Source organism: Bubalus kerabau, chromosome 18, assembly GCF_029407905.1.
Source record: "Bubalus kerabau isolate K-KA32 ecotype Philippines breed swamp buffalo chromosome 18, PCC_UOA_SB_1v2, whole genome shotgun sequence".
Lineage (NCBI taxonomy): Eukaryota > Metazoa > Chordata > Mammalia > Artiodactyla > Bovidae > Bubalus > Bubalus kerabau.
Window position 1 is genome coordinate 26,070,130 of NC_073641.1, and position 14,754 is coordinate 26,084,883.

The 14,754-nt window shown below is 40.6% G+C and overlaps 1 long non-coding RNA gene across 1 annotated transcript; it reads left to right on the forward strand.

Annotated features, from left to right (window-relative positions):
* Window positions 1–1,025: 1,025 nt before the first annotated feature.
* On the forward strand, window positions 1,026–10,444 carry LOC129633180 (uncharacterized). The gene is made up of 3 exons (XR_008704944.1): window positions 1,026–1,206; window positions 1,720–1,862; window positions 10,286–10,444. It is a non-coding gene; the product is annotated as an uncharacterized LOC129633180 (long non-coding RNA).
* Window positions 10,445–14,754: the final 4,310 nt, after the last annotated feature.

Here is a 14,754-nt window from a genome sequence, read left to right on the forward strand (position 1 = left end):
GCTCAACTGTGCTCCCGTGTTTAGGGCCTTTCCTCTCTTTTTATTATTTGTCTCTTTTTATTTTATTTATTTTTAAAATATTTATTTATTTTTGGTAGCTCTAGGTCTTCATTGCTGCATGTGGGCTTTCCCCAGTTTCAGCAAGCAGGGCCTTCTCTTTGCTGTCGAACACAGGCTTTTCATTGTGGTGGTTTCTCTTGTTGTGGAGGACAGGCTCTAGGGCATGCAGGCTTCAGTAGCTGCTGCTCTAGAGTGCAGGCTCAGTAGCTGTGGTGGTGCATGGGCCTAGCTGCTCCATGGCATGTAGAATCTTTCTGGGCCAGGCTTTGAACCCATGTCCCCTGCATTGGCAGGTGGATTCTTAACCACTGGACTACCGGGGAAGTCTTAAAGGATGTTTTTCTTGATAAAAATGAGGGAATCATAATTTTCTATTTTTTTTTCCAGAATCTACTTCTGAAAGATTTTTTCAGAATCTATTAGGTAGAAATCTACTTCATAAAAATCATTAAGGATTTTGTCTAATAGCCTGCAGAGAATTCTAAAGTTTCACTGGGGAGTTTGGTGGGAGGCAAGAATTGAAAGAGTGAGCAGTAGTGAGAGTCAGCACAAAATTCTCACCTGAAATCTCTCTGCTTTTTTTCTGGGTAATAGGGTAATTCTGGAAGTCTCATTACTTTTGATTGCTAGGTAAATTGGTAGCTAGGTAAAAACTACTTATTCTCAGAGTCTAAGCAGATTTAAAAATTTACCCAGCTGTGCAGTCAAAGGTAACCTCCCTTTGAGGTTACCTCCCTGCTACCATTTCTCCATTTTTAAAAGATTCTGTGGCAGGTAGAATAATGAACTCCCAAAGATGTTCATCTCTTAATCCTTGGATCATCACCTTATATGACAAGATAGATTTTGCAGATGAGATTAAATTGATTAAAGATCTTGAGATGGAGAGATTATTCTAGATTATACAGATGGGTTCAATGTAATGATAAGGGTCCTTATTAGCATCAGAGAAGTAAATGTGATAATGCAAGCAGAGAGAAAAAGAGATTCTAAGACCCTATGCACTGCTGGCTTTGAAGATGGAGGAAGGAACCATAAGCCATGGAACTCAAGGAGTTTCTAGATGCTGGAAAAGATGAAAGACAAACTGCTCCCTCAGAACCTACAGAAGGAATGCAACTCTGCTAGCACCTTGACTTTGGTTCAGTAAGGCCCATTTTAGCTCTCTGACATCCAGAACTGTAAGATAATACATTTCTGTTTTTTTTGAGAAAAAATCATTATAATCATTTGTTATAGCAGCAATAAGAAACTAACATAGATCCTTAAGGTGCTTTTACATTCAATGGCAGCATTAGGTCTATAAAATTATTTCTCTAATACAGACTACTAGGCTGTACAGTAGAATCATTTGGACCATGTGAAAAATACTAAGGCCAGGGCTTCATCTCCAGTGATTTAGATTTAAGAAGTCTAAAGTGGAGGCAGTATGCTGGAATTTTTATACAAAGCTGCCAGATGATTCTGCTGTTCATCTAAGGATTAGAACCCCATTGTTAAAGGACTACCTCCTTTGTATGTTCTCTTGCTGTTTGCACTCAGGAAACATTCTTTGGATCAATAAATACGAAAGAGTCCTTTCACTGTTGCCAGGGCAGGAAAAAGCACAATCTGACCTCTTTGGTCTTTGATGATGCATTTGATTTTTTTCTCCATCAGAACAAGGTTCATCCTCTGGGAGTGGATAGTGGATGCCTAGGAAGCAAAGCCTCCTCTGTGTCTCAGCTTCTATTCAGATGCAGCCAAGGATGACTCCCCCAGCCACAGCTCCTTCCAACAAGATTTCTGGCACTTGTGATGAGGTGTGGAGTGACATACAGTGTACAGCAGGGATGATGTCTCAGGATCAGGGAGTGATGCACAGAAAAGACCCCTCTCCCCACTGGGCCTGCGTAGTTCTTGAAAGAAAGAGGCAATTACTGCTTGTAAATCCCTGCTGGCTCTGCTTCTAGTGACTATCATGTAGAAAGTCTCATTGGTGCCAACTGTGCTCGAATCCGGGCTCAGCCACTCATTTTAATAGTAACAGCTCCCCCTCCCTGTCTACTAGGCACTAGGCTATTTCACATAATGATGATCACATGTAATCATCTCAACAACCTCGGAAAAAGACTGTCATCATGATCAATTTTACGCTGATACATTTTAGGTTTTACAGATGCTAAAGCTGAAGTCTAGAGAGGTTTGAGGAAATTAACCCATGGAAACACAACTTGAAAATGATGAAACCAGATGTTGGGTCTAAGCTTGTGTGATCCAAAGGCCAGGTTCTCAGAAAATTGGAGGAGACAGTCGGGCGTGGCGCTTGAGTGATCCTGGACCAAGCCACTGTTCCTTTGGAACCCAGTTTCCTCCTGTCAACGTGGGAGGCTTGTGAAATACTCAACATCATGCCCCAAGTTTTCTCCAGTTTGGACCTCCTGCAAATCCATGCACCACATGTTCAATCTCTTCTCTGTGGCCAGATGCAGGGATAGGAGAAAATATTCACCTCCTCCCAGGCAGCATTGACAGGAGTACAGTCTCAGGCATCCTTTCTGCTCAGAGAAAGGTTCCCGGAGTCCCTGTCTTTGTCTGGAAATGCAATTCCCAAGGAAGTTGGGAAGCTGGTTTGTTGGCTGCATCTTTGAAATATATTTGTATCTGATCACTTCTTATCACCCCCATTGCTCCCACCACCCTCATCTCCTGTCTGGCTTGTTGTAATAGTCTTTTAACTGGTATCCTTGCTTCTCCTGAGCCCCCACAGTCTTCTCAACATGGCAGACATAGATCAGATGACAGAATTACCCTGCTCAAAACCTTCTAAAGACTCTCCTTTTTTCACTGAAGAAAAGCCAAGGCTTTCAACATGGTCTATAAGGTTCTATCATCTGCCCCTTGCCTTCACCCCATTATTCCTCTAATAGGATGAATTCTCTACTTAAAATTTCAGCCTGTTCCCTCTCAGCAGTCCTATTCCTTTTTCCTTAGTTCTTATGACTTTCTAACAAACAATGAAAGTGAAAGTTGCTCAGTCTTGTCTGACTTTTTTGACTCCATGGACTATATAGTCAATGGAATTCTCCAGGCCAGAATACTGGAGTGGGTAGCCTTTTCCTTCTCCAGGGGATCTTCCCAATCCAGGGATCGAACCCAGGTCTCCCGCACTGCAGGTGGGTTCTTTACCAGCTGAGCCACAAGGGAAGCCCAAGGGAATCCTAGCAAGCAATATAGGCTACTTATGTTTATTGGTTGCTATCTATATCCTCCTGATAGAATGTAAGCTCCAAAATGGAAGGGCTTTTGTTTATTTTGTGCATGGATATATCACAAGAACTGAGAATAGTGCCTGACACCACATAGGGGATATTCAATAAGTATTTGCTAAAATCAATATTAATTGTTACATAGAAACACACATCTGTACGTATATAGAGTTTATATTATAAGAAGTAGATTTAAATATTTATAAGTGTGTGTGTTAGTCGCTCAGTTGTGCCTGACTCTTTGAAACCCCATGAAATGTAGCCCACAAGGCTCCTCTGTCCATGAGATTCTCCAGGCAAGAACAGTGGAGTGGGTTGCTATTTCCTGGGAGTGGGTTGCCATTTCTTTCTCTAGGGGATCTTCCTGACCCAGGGATTGAATCCAGGTTTCCCGCATGCTGGGCAGATTCTTTACCATCTGAGCTGCCAGGGAATCTCAGGGAATCACCAGGGAATCCATATTATAGAAATATTTTTATAATATAGTATAAAGTATATTTATTTATGCCTACCCCTACCTCTTGGGCTTCCCTGGTGGCTCAGTGGTAAAGAATTCAGCTGCCAACTCAGGTGACGTGGGTTCGATCTCTGGGTCCGGAAGATCTCCTGGAGAAGGAAATAGTAACTCACTTCAGTATTCTTGCCTTGAGAATCCCATGGACAGAAGAGCCTGGCAGGCTATCGTCTACGGGGTCACAAAAGAGCCCAACATGACTTAGCGGCTAAACAACGACAATCCCTACTTATACTGAATTAAAGAGGGAGAAGGAGAATAGCAGGAGGGGAGAAGAAAGTGTGGAGAGGGAGAGAGTAAGAGAGCGAGCAAGAAGGGGAGATGGAGAGGAGGAACAACCCTCTTAAAGTTGTTACCTAAGGAACTTCACACTCTAACAGCACATGCCTTTCAAACCATAGCTTTCAACCCCTTAACTACTAACCCCAGTCTCCTGCCCTTGAATATTTTGGACTTTCATATCTCCATTTAGTTGTTTCAGATCCTCCAATATTGGACCCAACTGGTCTCTGTGGCTCCCTGGATATGAATCTCATAAGTAGCAGGCATGATTTCAGATGCTGTAAAATGTGCATGCTGAGCTCTCAAGGACTGTAGAGTCTTCAGCGCTCTACTATCCTCTGAATTCTCTATCAACCTCTGCCTGATCCCTTACAACAGTTACAGATTTCTACTGGGTCTTGTCATCATTTGGGCATATATTCTCTCTCCCTGGGGAGGAAGGAATTGAAGCAGCTGGCCTGTGATGCATTTTCTCTCCCTGTTACTGGCAGACGCTCCCAAGGGAAGGAAGGAAGGCAGGTGACCTGGTTGAATCTCCTTGTCAGCAAAGTAACCAGATCTTTGGGAAATAGACTAGTGGTATTTCCTAGAAGGAGAGTCTTTTCCTATAGATTTCACTTAGAAGAATGTCTTTGGTTTGCCTACGGAAACATATCTGGGATCTATAGGTTTATGAAGCATGATTCCCTGGAAAATGTCTTATCAGCTATACAATTTTCTTGGGTATACATTGAAGATATATCATAATCCCATGCTCCCTGCTACGTAAGGCAACCCACAGCTCTCGCTTAGTAGATTTATTGGTGTTGGGCCTGAAAGCACATATCTTGAGAGCCCAGACCTCTCTCTATTTAGTCTCTGCTTCCTGAAAGTTGTATTCTTGAATTATTAATAAAGCTTGATATTGGGTAAGATCTCTCATTCTTATAAGTTTGATTGAAAATCTAATCCTTTGTACTAGCTCAATTTCCTATTAGACCATAGTGTCATGGAAGGTCAGAACTATATCCAACTCATCTCTGTGGGCCTGGCATTGTGTTTTTTTATATGCCAGCTGTTCAGTGTATAAATATAACACAGTATTCTAAAGGATTGAAAACTGATGTAAAATGTAGGAATATAAATTTACACAAAGGGAAATGACACATTTGCTAACACTCTGACCATTAGTGTCTCTTTCTCCCTGCATTGGGTATAATATATTTTAAATGTAAATGCAATTTATTTCTTTATTAAATTCAAGAGTTCTTTACATTGATGTCATGAAAATTGTAAGATGGTTAGGGCATTTAAAAGTTTTTCCATTTAAGTTAAATTATAGGGATTGTAAGCATATTTTGAATGCTGCTTTACCATTCTGGTGCATAGGAGGTCATCAATCAATGGTTGTATTTAGTAGTGCCAATTTTGACTTTCCTCAGCCTTTACCACATTCGTCATTTGTAGTTCAAATTAATCCCCATGGAAAAAGGTAATTTATATCTTTAATGAACAATACAGCTTGTTTATGCATGGAACCTCAATTTGTTTCATTGTAGTTGTGGATCTAAGTATGGAAATTCTCATCTTCATATGGGGCGAAACCTCATAAGTAAGTATGGGTTTATGTGTTGTGTTTGGGGGTATTTATAGGTGCCATATACTTCAAAGTGTCTCCTTTATGCTTATAATTGTGTCCCAAATCACCAACTCAACTGTCACTCCTTTATAAAATTAAGAGATTATTCTTTTGTTTCTCCAGAGAAGGCATCTGTAAGCACTCAAGCGTAATCTAAAGAGTGCAGCCTAAAATCACAATGACCTGTTGACAGAGTTTGTAATTTCTCTTTTAGGTTTCCCCCCAAGGCAGAGCCTTAGAAAAGGACTCTGATGAAGGCAGTTTATTTGGGGTGTGATTACAGGAAGGTAGAAGGAGATAGAGGAGCAAGTCAGACAGTGAAGGGGGAAAAGTCAATGAAAATCATGTTAGAGAATTAGTGCTGCTGGTAACCTGGCCTCCTTCTAGCTGAAGATTGTCTAAGGAACTGTGAGAAATGCACATCAGGATTAAGTGAAAACCAAGGACTTCCTCTGACATCCATCCTTTGGCTGTGAGGGTTGCCCCTGGGGGTGTTTAATCTCTGGATAACCCAGGACACCAAGCACAAAGGCTGAGCAAACACAGGACAAGGTCCCAGGCAGAGAATAGCAGGGAGGGAGTCCCTGAAGTGGGCACGATGGATGGGACACCCACTGCACGTGCAGATGCAAGACCCTGGGCATCACCAGTGTCTGCATTGGTTAGTTTATCCTGTGATCTAGAATCAAAGTATGAAAGGACAGAGCAGAGATCAAGTGAGTTGTTTGGGAGAGAGAGGATAGGATGAAGAAGAGCAAAGTGAAAAAGCATTGAGATGATAATTCCTTGAAGACAGAAAATCGAGGTGCGTTTCAGTGTGGGGAGCTCTGGGTCTGAGAATCCTGGGAGAAGGAACTAAAGATCATGCTTCACAGTTGACTGGAACCTGCCTTGACTCTTTGGGTACTTCTGAACTTTGTCAACATAACAAGAGAATAGGGTTATGCAGAAGGTAAGAGTTTTATGAACTCTCTCTCCCAGCTCCACCACTACTGATTTCTCACTTAGAGGGATCATGCTTCATCATTAGCTTGCTTGGTTCCTTAGTGCTCTTTTCCATGGGCTCTTTGGTACACTTGTGTGGGGACAGGGTCAATTGTGTGAAACCTGCCTTTCCGCACCATGGCTGGGCAGGGGGCACAGCTCCAAAACTTGTTAACAATTCACATCCAACTTGTTTTTGTCATTTAGTGCGTAAACTTTCAGGGTGACTTAGATCTTATGTAGGTTTTTCCCCAAAAGGAGTGTAGTGTTTTATTTGTACTGATGCATCTGCATGTTCTTGTGCCTTGTGCTAACTTGCTATTGAATGTCTGTTTGAAACTTCTACCCAAATCCTGCACAAGATTTCCTACCTGAAATTCAGCTGTAGACTTATAAGTGGTTTACTTGCCCTCCACTCTCCTTCCCTGAAACTTTCCCTACATATTCTCTACTCTGTCTCTAGATTAGTCTTTTTCTAGCAGAACTCTTTGGAGAAGGAAATGGCAACCCACTCCAGTATTCTTGCCTGGAGAATCCTGTGGACAGAGGAGCCTGGTGGGTTACAGTCCATGGGGTCACAAAGAGTCAGTCATGACTGACTGAGTGACTGAACAACAAACAACAAGCAGAATTCATATCACTCCACTTTTCTGCTCAGAAATATTCAGTGGTTTTCCAGTGTACATCAATTTAAGCACACATTTCCAAGCCTAGAAATCAACATTTTTTTTTCTGTAATAAGGCTCTAATCCAAGCTTATGTAAATGTTTCCCACTACGTCCCACTGTCACATAACACTAGAGATTATAACCCACCTCTCGGCTGTTCATTCCTAATCTGTAGACTTTGTTCAGTTAGCATACTACTTTTCTTGAATTATTAATTTGTTGTTCACTTTTAAATTGTCTTCACAAATTTGTCTTTTCCAGAATGTTATATAGTTGGAATTATATAGCAGGTAACCTTTTCAGATTGGCTTCCTTCACTTTGTAATAATGCATTTACAGTTTCTTCAAGTCTATTCATGGCCTGATAACTCATTTCATTTTAATGCTGAATAGTATTTTCTTGTCTGGGTATAACACAGTTTATTTATCCATTCACCTATTGAAGGACATCATGATTGCTTCCAAGTTTCTGCAATTACGAATGAAGTTGCTATAAGCATCCGTGCACAGGTTTTTCTGCAGGCATAATTTCCAGTTCCTTTGGTTAAATACCAGGGAATTTGCTTGCTGGATAGTATTGTAAGAATTCAGTAGTCTTATCTGTGGGGGAGGTGTTCCCAGATCCCCAGTGTATGCCTGAAACCTTGGATAATACAGAACCCTGTGAATACTGTTTTTCCTACACATGCATACCTAAAGATAAAGTTTAATTTATAAATTAGGCACAGTAAGAGATTAATGACAACTAATAATAAGCTAGGACAATTATAACAATATACTATAATAAAAGTTTTGTGAATGTATCTCTCTTTCTTTCTCTCAAAATATCTTAAAACTTAATGCCTTTTCCATCCTAACTAAGCACTTATCAAGCACTGCAGCCATAACTTGTAGTTTGAGGTTCAACAGCAACCCTAGCATGAATTTCTTTTTCCTTCACAGCTTCACTGATGGAAGATTCACTTTTACCATAGATCTTAGCAACCTCAGTGCATAATATTTTCTCTTTTCTTAAGCTGAGCGTTTACACCTTTTCACTTAAAAAAAAAATCACTTTACATTTTCACTTAAAAGGAAGCACTTTATGGCATCTCTTGAGCATATTATTCAAATTGCCAGCATCACTATCCCTGTTCTTTGGGGCCATAATTAAGTAAAATAATACAATCACAGTGATAGAGCAGCTGAGATAATTGAGAAGACTTATTTTTGTTTAGTTACTCATTTGTGTCCAACTTTTTTTTGACTCTATGGACTATAGCCCGCCAGACTTCTCTGTCTATGGAATTTCTCAGGCAAGAGTTGGTTGCAATTTTCTTCTCCAGGTGATCTTCCTGACCAAAGGGTCAAACCCACATCTCCTCCATTGGCAGGCAGATTCTTTACCCCTGAGACACCAGGAAAGCCCCAGCTGAAAAGGCTACTAAATGACTAATGTACAGGATATGCTCAGAGAATATGCTGGACAAAGGGATGATTCATGTTCTGGGTGGGACCGAGCTTTAATCACACTACTCAAAATGACCTCAAATTTTAAATATTAGGAATTGTTTATTTCTGGAACTTTCCATGTAATATTTTCAGACCATGGTTGAACATGTGTAACTGAAACAACAGAAAGAGAAACCCCAGATAGGGAGGACTACGGTAGTTTAGTTTTGTGAGAAACCTCTAAAGACAAAACTACTGAGTCTTTCAAAGCGGCTGCATGTTTTTCCATTCCCACCAGCAATGTATTAATATTGAGAGTTGCTCATATTAATATCAGAGAAGGCAATGGCAACCCACTCCAGTACTCTTGCCTGGAAAATCCCATGGGTGGAGGAGCCTGGTAGGCTGCAGTCCATGGGGTCACAAAGAGTTGGATATGACTGAGCGACTTCACTTTCACTTTTCACTTTCATGCATTGGAGAAGGAAATGGCAACCCACTCCAGTGTTTTTGCCTGGAGAATCCCAGGGACGGGGGAGCCTGGTGGGCTGCTGTCTATGGGGTCACAAAGAGTCGGACATGACTGAGCGACTTCACTTTCATTTTCACTTGCCACTTTAATGCACTGGAGAAGGAAATGGCAACCCACTCCAGTATTCTTGCCTGGAGAATCCCAGGGATGGGGGAGCTTGGTGGGCTGCCGTCTATGGGGTCACACAGAGTCGGACACGACTGAAGCGACTTAGCAGCAGCAGCAGCAGCAGCATATTAATATTGCTCTACCTCGTGCTGCTCTACCTTCTCACCAGCATTGGGTATTGTCAGTGTTCTGGATATGATCAGTCTAATGAATGTATGTGTTCATCGTGTCTGACTCTTTTGGACCCCATGGACTGTATGTAGCCTGCCAGGCTTCTCTGTCCATTAAATTCTCCAGGCGAGAATACTGGAGTGGGTAACCATTCTCTTCGCCAGGGAATATTCCTGACCCAGGGATCAAACCCAGGTGTCTGGCATAGTAGGTAGATTCTTTACCAACTGAGCCACCAGGGAAGCCTAATAGTATATAGTGGTATCTCACTGTTTCACTTTGCATTACCCCATGACACAGGATGTGGAGTATCTTTACATACACTTATTTGCCGTGTGGACATTTTCTTTGGTTAGGTATCAAGATTTTTGTCCCACTTTTTTAAGGTGTCCCTATATTTTATTTAAAAGTACATAGAGTACTCATTTAAATTCACCTATACTCATTGTATAGGTGTATATGCATAATGAGTTAAATTCAAGAATGATCCCCACTACATTAATGATGGTTATCTTCAGGTGATCGTCAATTTCTCCTTGTACTATTACATGTTTCAATTTTTCTAATAAAATTATATTCTTTTAACCAGTCATTTAAAATCTATTTTAATTATAAGGGAGAAAATTTCAGTGTTATTACTAGCTATTTCTATTTTCTCTTTTATTAAAGCTTCCCTCGTGGCTCCGATGGTAAAGAATCTGCCTGCAATGCAGAAGAAGCAGGAGAACTGGGTTCGATCCCTGGGTCAGGAAGATCCTGTGGAGAAGGGAATGGCAACCTACTCCAGTATTCGTGCATGGGAGAATCCCACGGACAGAGGAGCCTGGCAGGCTAGAGTCCATGGGCTTGCAAAGAGTCAGACACAACAGAGGGACTAAGACTTTCACTTTCACATGTCTTTTGCTGTTTTTCTAATAGTATGACAATCATTCTTATTGACATATTTCTCCTTTCAATAAAAAATATTTTTAGTATTAAGATCACTATAAACAAAATTGTAAGGCTACTATTGACCCATTTTTAAATCAGATTATTTGTTTTCTTATCATTGAGTTTTTAGTTTTTTGTTTATTTTGGATAATAGTTCTTTATCAGATGTCTTTTGCAAATATTTTCTCCCAGTTCGTGTCTTGTGTCTAATTCTTTTGATGGTATCTTTCAGAAAGCAGTTAAATTTTAACAATGTCCAGCTTGTCAGTTATTTCTTTCATGGACTGTGTCTTTTGCATTGTATCTAAAAAGCATCAGTATACCCAAAGTCATTTAAGTTTTCTTCTACATTATTTCTAGGAGTTTTATAGTTCATCTTTTACATTTAGTTCTATGACCCATTTTGAGTTAATTTTGTAAAGGATGTAAAGTCTGGGTCTAGATCCATCTTTTCTGTTTGTGGATGTCCAGTTGTTCTGGCACCATTTACTGAAGAGACTGTCTTTGGTCCACTGTATTGCCATTGCTCCTTTGTCAAAGGTCAATTGACTATGTTTATGTCAGTTGATAGGTCTATTTCTGGATTCTCTACTTCATCCCATTGATCTGTTTGTCTGTTATTTTGCCAATACAGCACTGTCTTGATAGTAACTTGATAGGAAGTCTTATAATTAGGTAGCCTCTCTCCTGCAATTTTGTTCTCATTTAGTAACATGTTGGCTATTCTGAGTCTTTTGCCTCTTTATCTAAACTTAGAATCAGCTTGTTGATATCTATAAAATAACTTGCTGGAATTTGATTGGGGTAAAATCAACTTTCTCAGAAATCTAGAAATTAACTGAAAGCTTACAGAAACCTGTGGATCATTAGTAGATAAAAATGACTGAATCTCGGTAAGAAAAGTGGTGTTTGTGGCATTTAATGTGCCCTATTTTCAGCCCATGCTCCCTAGTTCGGTGGTAGCTTTGAAAAATCACAGTCTGCATGCCTGGTACTAGAGACAGCAGAAAGGAGCTTGAGCTTTTTCAAAACCTCATTCCCAAAGAACTGTTATGACTTGCTTTGCTTTATGGTTCCCTGGAAGACCCTAATCAGAAGACTTTTATTTGAATTGAGCTCACCCAAGGCTCGGAGAAGGCAATGGCACCCCACTCCAGTACTCTTGCCTGGAAAATCCCATGGACGGAGGAGTCTAGTAGGCTGCAGTCCATGGGGTTGCTAAGAGTCGGACACGACTGAGCGACTTCCCTTTCACTTTTCACTTTCATGCATTGGAGAAGGAAATGGCAACCCACTCCAGTGTTCTTGCCTGGAGAATCCCAGGAACGGGGGAGCCTGGTGGGCTGCCATCTTTGGGGTCGCACAGAGTCAGACACGACTGAAGCGACTTAGCAGCAGCAGCAGCAGCACCCAAGGCTAAAACCCTTTCTCTGGGTCATTTGTTGAAAACAAATACAGGTACTTCACAGGTGCCTCAGGTGATGGATAACAAGACAAACAAGAGATTAAACACAAGTTTAAATGAATTATCTGAACATAATTCCTATTTGCTTTCTTCATTGAAGAATGAATTATCCATAGGTGCTTTGAAAAGCTCTAACACATCCTGAAAAATCTAGACAACCATGTGCATATGTGGGGCCATGTACACACTTATGAATGATGCTAGAAGATCCTGTGCCCTCACCTTTGGTTGACCTTGAGGCTCTGTATAAGTAAGGAGTAAAGGCTAAGGCAGAGTCATACGCTGCCTGGTTGAATGTGGAAGACAAACTTCAACCTGCACACAGAAGCCCTCGGCAAAGATTGGAGATTCATTTAGGAATTTGAGAAATTCTCCATTCAGTCATTAGTTGATTATAAAGCTGAGTAGAGACCTCAGTCAGACACGATTGAAGTGACTTAGCAGCAGCAGCAGCAGAGACCTCAGTGGTAATCCTTGACAAAGAATACATATTTTATAGACTTAGTTCAGAAAAGTCACAAGACGAACAACTTCAACAAGCAGCAACAACAAACCCTGGTGGAGGGGAGTGGGGATCTGATTTCCAGAGTTGCCACATTATATTATTGGAAATGTCCAGGTTTCAACCAAATGTATGAGACATACAGAGAAACAAGAAAGTCTGACTTATACACAGGAAAAAAGCAATTAATCGAAATGCTGCTTCTGAGAGAGGGAGAAAAGCCTTGACTCTCTTGTTATGTACAATCCTTTGAATGGAAACCAATTGTCTCAGGAAGTAAAGGGGAGAGTCCCTACCCTGGACTGCAAGCCTCCTGGAGAGACAAATTTAGTTACCCTAGAAATGGGAGCTAACAGTTTTCAGTCTAACACTCTTTAGCTTCCAAAGTTCGCTTTTTAACCCAAATTTTAGTTTCCTTTGCTTGGAAAGCCCTAACTGTGTAGAAAAGGAAAAATATTTTCTCTACTGCCCTGGAGTCATCTGACTGGCTAAGATGACGGCCAGCCCAAGGAATGCCTACAAAGATGTAACAAATTGGATGATGCTACAGTTTGATTTGTCCAGGATGGTCCCAATTCATACATGTTGTAGCTCAGTTAATGCTTATTGATGATTTTAGTGCCTTCTTTCATTTTAAAAAATCTCCCAGTGTAATAATTAGTTATGCCAACCCCCCACAAAACATTAATGGTGCCTGTTTAGCTGTAGGAGCATGAAGGAAAGCAGGAGGCGAGGGGATGGGGCCTGGGTACCAACTAATTTGTCAACCAGAGTGAGTCACACATTCATAGATCTGAAGTTTCATTTTATACGGCAGTATTCAAACTCGATCCCATATTTCTAAAGCAATTGAATAAGTGACCTGGGAAGGGAAATCTAAGCTTCAAAAAATTATAGGAAGTCGATAAGATTCAGCTAAAGAGAATAACAACGGAAATTATACAAAATAGTGAAGAAATGAATCAACGCTGAGTCACAGGTAATAAGAAAAAAAAAAAAAATAACCCTGGTCCATTTTGGAAATGTGAATCAGAAGAGGAAGAAAAGAAAAGGAAACAATCCCAGAGGAGTTTGGCTTTCAGGGAAGCTCAGGAGTCAGTGAGTATTGATTCTTACCTGTATTTATCCTCAGGAAACACTTGGATATTAATGATGCATCCAAGGAGTATTATCCGAACTAAGCTCCAGTGTTGTTGAATCTAAGCCTTTTGCTGTTCAGTATGGGGTGGTGAGATGTTGAGGAGCTTACCCAGGGCTTTCTTGTCCAGAGATTTCCTTCAAAGATCCATGAAAGGGCTTATTGGTGGCAACATCTCTGAGAGGCTCTCATTAATCTCATTTGCCTCTTGGTTTCTCAAGCATTTTACCCAGATGTCTACTACAGATTTATCACATTAAGTTGTTTCTATCAAGCATCCTCCTGATGCTCTTACAGGACAGGGCTGAGTCTTATTCACCATGGTAATGAGTATCTCAAGATTTGGAGACTGTCATACTGAGTGAAGTAAGTCAGACAGAGAAAGAGAAATACCATATGACATCCATTATATACGGACTCTAAAAAGAAATGATACAGATGAATTTATTTACAAAACAGTAACAGACTCACAGACTTTGAGAACAAACTTATAATTACCAGGGGGCAAGGATGTGGGGAGGGGATAGTTTGGGAGTTTGGGATTGACATGTATACACTGCTATATTTAAAACAGATAACCAACAAGGACCTACTGTATAGCATGGGGAATTCTGCTCAATGTTATGTGGCAGCCTGGATGAGAGGGGAGTTTCAGAGAGAATGGGTACATGTATATGTATGGCTGAGCCACTCTGCTGTGTATCTGAAACTATCAAAATATTGTTAATCTGCTCCTCAGGTCACTTGATGTTTTAATTCAGCACAGTCCCTTGGAATCTGCTTCTAGGGATCCTATGATGAGTCTTTTTTTTTTGTCCGGGCACTTAAATGTTTCTCATTTCCCTGAGCTAAGTCTCCTTTCTGAATTAGCACACATGAACTCATTCTCATTCTCTTTCTGTTGCATTCTCATTCTGCTCAACTCTCTCTCTCTCTCTCTCTCTCTTTCTCTCACACACTGTATCTTTCCAAGTTAAGACTTCAAGGGTTCGCTCTTTTCAAATTACTAGGGTCATCCTTTGAAAAGATTATGGCTTTCTGAGATTTTATTTTCTCCGTCAGTCATCAAATACGCACTCTACCACTTATCCAAAATTATAAAT